This window comes from Sitophilus oryzae, unplaced genomic scaffold, assembly GCF_002938485.1.
Source record: "Sitophilus oryzae breed Bouriz unplaced genomic scaffold, Soryzae_2.0 scaffold_1559_pilon_pilon, whole genome shotgun sequence".
Lineage (NCBI taxonomy): Eukaryota > Metazoa > Arthropoda > Insecta > Coleoptera > Curculionidae > Sitophilus > Sitophilus oryzae.
The window spans coordinates 407,703-415,179 of record NW_022146235.1 but is presented as its reverse complement, the minus strand read 5'-3'; positions in this window follow the sequence as shown (position 1 = coordinate 415,179).

Here is a 7,477-nt window from a genome sequence, read left to right as displayed (position 1 = left end):
TCAAATAATACCATGCATGGCAATCTCAATATGACAGTAAATAATATTGATGTCACTAGTTTAAAAAATGAGCGATTCGGAAACTATTTCCTCTGACATTGAAGAAGAAGCATTCAGAGCCATTTTTGGATTGCTTCCAGCAAAATCGAAACAGAAGTATGAATATACATACTCTAAGTATGAAAAATGGTGCACCGAAAAAAAATACACAACTGTGGAAATGAAAAGGTATTCATAACATATTTTTCAAATTTAGTGCAAAATAAATGTTTTACAAAATATTTCTTTCTCTTTGGTAGTCACCTAAACAAGGAGTGCGGTAATGAAAATGCGTGAGTTAAGAAGCTCTTAATTCACTCAAAATGAGTGAGTTAAAAGCTTCTTAACTCACTGATGCAGATAAAAAATATAAATCAACTATTTTATTATACGACAAGGCGATTCATTAAGCCCACTTCTTTTTAATATAATCATGGACGAAAAAATCAAACAAGTGCGCCATTTAAATGGATACAAAATGGGAGACCGCAATATTACAATTTTGTGTTATTTCGACGACGCATTGCTATTCGCAGAAAATGAGGACGACCTCCAAAGTGTATTGCTTCAATCTAGTAGCAAAATCTTATAATATGATAATCTCTGCATCCAAAACAAAGAGCCTGGTAACATAAAAAGTACCTATCACTTGCAAGATTGTCGTGGCTAACACAATAACACAGCAAGAAATTAAATTTAAATATTTCCGTATAGAGTTATACGGTTAAAATCGGAAAATTAAATTAACTTTCTTTTAATTGTAGGCATGATGTGAAGAATGAACAGGTATCTGCCTAATATAGAGTAGGAAGAAGAAGAACTATTTTATAGTTATAATTTTCATTTGAACTTGTAAAATAAAAGCTTTTATAAAAAAACTTGTAAAATAAAAGCAGAATATAAAAAGACTTATCTCATAAACAAATATATTATGAAAAAATCGGAAAATTAAATTAAATTTCCTTTAATTGTAGGCATGATGTGAAGAATGAACAGGCAATCTGCCTAATATAGAGTACGAAAAAGAAGAAGAAGAAGAACTATTTTATAGTTATAATTCTCATTTGAACTTGTAAAAGAAAAGCTTTGAAAGAATAGCAGAATATAAGAAGATGTGTCTCATAGACAAATATATTATGAAAAAATCGGAAAGTTAAATTAACTTGATTCAATACAAAAAAGAATAATTAATCAAAATTATGTTTCAGTATTATCGTATAGAAACTTATTTGTTTCAATATTTTTATACTGTTTATACTAAAAAAGGAATAAATCAGAAATATTTGTTACTCCTGGAAATAGAATAATTATTTTGATAAAGTATTTTCTCTTATTTATATCTTATCCGGAAAAAAATAACAGTAACAGACATAAGGTTTCAAAACTATTGACGTTTACGGCATGTTTTCTTACATAAATCGATTTATTTTATTTCGCACGTGCTTTGCTTATAGAGCGAGAAATAATCAAAGCAACTGAAGCGGGGAATGTATTCTTTGACGACAATAACAATTCACATCAAAGTTTTTTCCGTATTCGCCTATAAATACAGGACTGGAATATGACTAAAGTTATTTATTTAGTAGATTTATTTTATACAAGGTGTTTCAAAAACATGTGTCATCTCTCGTGGGGAGATTCCTCACGTAAAAATAAGATTTATTTTTCATATCAACAAAGGTCCGTTTCTGTTTTGTATCGCAGCTACAGGGTGTTATAGTCTTATTATTTTTTCGATTTATTATAATTTTCTTCTAAGTACTTTTAGTGTTTCGAATGAAATTTTGAGGGTAAAAGTTACTATTAATGCAACATGTATTAAAGCTAAAAAAGTGTCGACATATTGACCAGGGACGTGCATATGGGTTATCATTAGAATATTTTTCTAAAAAAGCATGTACGCCACTGACTTTTTTTCTTGTTAACGAAATAGTGTAAGCAATTTAATGCCGATTAAAAGTTGTCTCTCGATATTTTGTCGATTTCGGCCTCCTTGATGAGATAAACGCAATTTTATTAATTTGCCATAATCCTAGTCTAACAGCAACCTTTAAAGCAATTTGATATTTACTTATTTAATTTTTAGTACTTATTTAAGACTTGCAAAAGTTTTAAATAAGTACTCATTGATTCCTTATCAAAAAATCTGAAAAAAAATCCCATAAACATGGGTATGGAAATGCATAATTTTAGAGTTACAGAATGTTAAACATTTTTAAAATTATTGATTTTGTAATTATTATCTTACATACCATTATTTTTTATGTTAAATTGCTGTAGGTTGGACTAATAGTAATAATAACTAATGGTAATAATATTTAGTGGCCGGCCTTGGCTCCAGCGTTAGTGTGTCGATCTGCGGAGCAGAAGATACTGGGTTCGATCCCCAGCCAGTACGGTTGCTTTATTTATTTAAATAAAAATATTTATTTATCTAAATAAAGCGACCAAGGAGCCGCCACCTCAAGGAAGGAAATGGCAAACCACCTTGAGTATATTTGCCTTGTACAGCCTCTCAAATAGTGCCGTACGGATTCGGCAATAAACTGTAGGTCCCGTGTGTTGTGAAACACTGATGACACACATTATAAGTACATGCGAGAGGTAACCGATGCTCTATATAGGGTATGGCATTGTAAGTTGAATAATATTTAATAGTAAATTAGGTAAAATATATAATTTATTAATTTTATTTTTATTTTAATTTTATTAATTGTGATTAATAAAATTGCATTTATCTCATCAAGGAGGTCGAATTCGAAACATATCAAGAGATAACTTTTAATTGGCATTAAACGGACTACACAATTTTGATATTAAAAGAAAAAAGTCAGTGGCGCACATGCTTTTTTTTCTCAAAATATTCCAGTGATAACCCATATGCAAGTCCCTGATGAATTTATCGACACTTTTTTAGTATTAAAATATGTAGCAATTATAGTAACTCTTACCCTTAAAATTTCATTTAAATCACTAAAAGTACTTGGAAGAAAATTATAATAAATCGAAATATTATTAAGATTTTAACACCCTGTAGGTACGAAACAAAGCAGAGTCGGACCTATTTTGATATGAAAAATAAATCTTATTTTTACGTGAGGAATTTCCCCACGAGAGATGGTACATGTTTTTTGAAACACTCTGTATATTTTCACTAGCTTTTGCCCGCGGCATTGTCCGCATAAATTTGAGTCTCTTATAACCTTCCTTTATTATAAGTTCCTTGATAATTCTAATTTACAAAAAATAGACATTCCGAATTTTATGTTATTTTATTGTAACCTTAATAGAGGAACCCCATAGTTTATTTTAAAAAATATATATACTTATAAAAAAATTCTTCTGGAAAATCGTAACCTAATATATTACAATAAATCGGGGTAATTTTGGAACAAGGAATAGAAACAAATATTACAAAAAAATAAGAACTGTCATTTAACATCTTTATTAAGCTATTACAAATATTAGCCAAAATACGACATCAAAATTTTAAGCAGTACTTAAGTTATTACACTTTAAATTTGTCCTAAAATAACCTCGTTCGTGGGGGAACTTCGGCGCAGATAAAAATTTTACACATAAATAGCCGTAAAGAAGCATTTTGTACCACAGAAGAACACACAGCAATATAAAAATGAAGCTAAAAAGTTTGAGAAAATAAATTTTCGTAATATTAGGGCAATAATAGATGTATGTTTCTTTTAAAAAACTGAATAACAAAACAAAATAAGATTTTTTAATAAACAACTAACCAATACGGATAGCAAATAAATTAGTTTTACAAATTTCAAGGATTAAGAATCATATCATCATAAGAATAAATAAGAATAAAACAATATTTTTTTTAGATATGTACAACAAAAATTCACAACTTATTGTCTAAAATATTGCGGCAAAAAGAAAGTTCTTAAAAAAAAGAGAAGTCTTAAAAAATAATATTATGTGCACCCTAATTTTGGGGATCCAATAACACCATCGCTTGTTCTTCTCTGATCTGGGTAAACGCCGATATTCACAGGACATATTTTTTTCCTAAAAAAACTTTTATTGACATTAGGTGTACCTTTGCTTTGGATGAAAATCTTTAGTTAAAATTTTAGACTCGGATGTAATAAATTTTCAAATTCTAGACATTTTTTTTTGAAAACCAAAACCACAAAATTAATTAAATTGAAAACAGTTAGATGAGCAGTATCTAAAGAAAAAAAACATGATTTCCTTAATGAATGTATAGGGCCATCGTAATATTGTGGTCTAAGGCACCATACGATGATAATTTTGACGAGATCAATACCTAGACGTCATTACTTGGCCAACACTATCATTTATTTTTTAATTGTTTCACTGCCGTTGTCCTTAAGAAGGTTGTAATTAGCTTTTATACTGAGAGAAAATGATTTTTAAACGGTGTAGTTTAAAATTCGAGAAAAAATATTTTTTTGAAAATAAATTTATGTGTCTGGCAAAATGTTCTATCCTTTTATAATCTTTATATCATCGATTGTCATTCTCCAGCTGTGACATTGCCGCCTTTTTTTTTCGATTATATTGCATTTGAGATAATAAATATAAGTTTATATTATTTTTTATTTGGATGTTTTATTAATCAATTTTAGTTTTTCGTTCTGGAATAGTACTTTATAACAAAAAAAATGTTGTTCTACTTTGTTCGTCTATCTGGTTTTCGACAAGAAAATATTTTGGCATTTACAGTAAAAATTTTGGTATTAAGAAAAAATAGACTCATCCTACACTAAAAAGTATGTATAAAAAGGCATGTCTAGACTCTAAAAGTTTAAAGCCGTAGAAAATGGTAAGTTTGTATTTTTTCTGTGCGAGGAAAGCTTATTTCTGAAAGTCTATTTTATCATTTCAACGTTGTACTAATTTCAGTAAGTAAAGAAGTAAAATTAATAATCTAACATCTATATAATACATATAGTTATTTGTTTTAATTTATTTATATACTTGTCTCACTGCCTTTTGATATCTGAGATGACAGCCAGAAAAAAATTATATTGTAATTTGAAATGTTATTTCATTGTAAGTTTTAACCCTTTTAAAATATACGAAATATCTTTCATCTTAAACAAAATTTACAGATTTATTTACAAATACGCTAAGCACTAAAAGAGGAGAATGGATATACCGGATGCGTCTCGAAAGTGGCTCAACCCCAATAACTTTTTTATTTTTTCAGATAAGAAATCGGAATTTGGTATCTTAGTATATGACATAAATTAGGATTGCTTGACGTATTAAATTGTTTTTTGGTCACTTCCTGTTTCATCGGAAGTAACTACAACTTTTGATTTTTAAATGGCACCCTCGGTATTTTTTTACTTTATTCGATAGAAAATTACATTCTGAATGGAATAACATATCATATGTCAACTTTTGACATTCTGTAATATTAATGTGCCGTATTATCTTATTAATGTCCCTTATTATCTCTTAACGTGTAAAGTTAATATTCTGTAGATATTACTGTACAGTAATAGTATAAAGTGCTACTAATACGACTTGCTTTTATCCAATATTCTTTTTTGAAATTGAACAAGATAATACCATACGATTGAAAAGAAACTGCGTAAAAGACGGCTCGGAAATGACAATCTATAATAATTTTGGCGAGATCAAATCCTAGACGTCATTTACTTGGTCCATACTCTTTTTTATTTATTAACTGCAGTTACTGCCAGTTAGCCTTAAGAAGGACGTAATTTTATATGGTTTAAAAATAATTTTTAAATGGTGTAGTCTAAAATTCTAAAAATAATTCTTTGTGTGTCTGATAACTTTCATCCTTTTTTAGTCTTTCTATGTTAGTATTATTTTTAAGTTTTATGTCAAGTGTTACTTATGCCGTTTCTTTTTCATACTGTATATATATATATATTACCTTCTTAATTATTTATAAAATAAATTTAGTACACATGTAACATTGTTAAAATATTTAATTTTACATTATATCTAAATAAATCGGGTCATGGGTGCCATTCCCAGCCATTAATGATAACGTCTGGACCAATTTTAATGACCTATGACTTATTGAATTGGTCTCCATCCCGAATAGCAGAATAACTTGTTTCTATTAATTGATGTTGCAAATCAGTAACATAACTAAACAATATAGAATAGAACTTTACCTGAAAATAACAGAAAAATAGCATATCAAAACTAGCAAAATATTGAAATTGATAGAAAATACACTTGAATCAAAATGTAAGCAAAAATATAAAAAATAAATAACAACTATTCATGTGAATTATTCTAGATCAGTAAACCGTACCAAAAGATTATTTAGGATTGCTGAGTTTTTTGGAAAAAACGGATATTTTTGAAAATCAATTTTATTTTTTCCTGTCGTTACTTTTTAGAAAATCAAAAAACTAACTGCACATTCTCATAGCCACTTTATTAAGGCTATCTAATAGTATTTTTAGATTTTCAAATCAGGTGATAATTTGTAAGATACAGAGGCCAACCTATTTTTTTTTCAATACGGACCTGCATTTTTTATTTCATATTTTGAAAGGACTCGCTCTCCTGAGTACAATGATATGCCACACTTAATATATATTTTTTGTTTTGGAAATTTGAACACAATTTATTTAAACTAATTTCAAGCTCGGCTCTGTGTTTTTTTTAATATTTAATATATTCATCGTTACAATATTGTGATAAGCTTTCAAACTTAACAGTGACGTGGGTTGAATTCGGAAAATCAAATGCAATAAAATAATAAAAAATAATATATATAAAATGTAATATAAACAATCAAATCATTTCTCCGGAAGATGGATTGGAAATGGTAGAGCAGTATAATGGCCAGCGAGGTACCTGGACCCTCCGATGACCTTAAATAATTCGACAGGTACAAATTTTATAAAAAAAGTGAAATCAACACATCTCGGCAGTTACAATAAAGAGTACAAAATGCATTCGAAAATATAAGAAGATCTATTCAAAAGCTATAAATAAAATTGAACGAAAAATAATAATTTGTGCTATAGGGAGGGTGGTAACCCTTTTGAACATGTAGACTATGTAAAGCATTACTAGTTTGTAGAAGGTTAATTTATTCATAGTAACTACGATTAATATTATGCGAATTATTGGATCGTACACTGAGAATTTCAAATTCACAATAAGAAAAGTCAAAAATAATATCTTTAAATTGCTGATCTGGATATTATTTATTTGTATCTTTCAATTGGCTCAATTAGCACTGATCAATATTGTTACGATGAATATAATCAGATTAAATAATTTAAAAAACAGAGCCGGACTTGAATTTTTTTTAAATAATAATTAAATAGTTTTGTTGCTGTTAAGGTACCCAAAACAAAAAAAAGTATAAAGTGTGGCATATCATTGTACTGAGGAGACTGAGTTCTTTCAAAATCTGAAACAACAAATGCAGGTCCGTATTTAA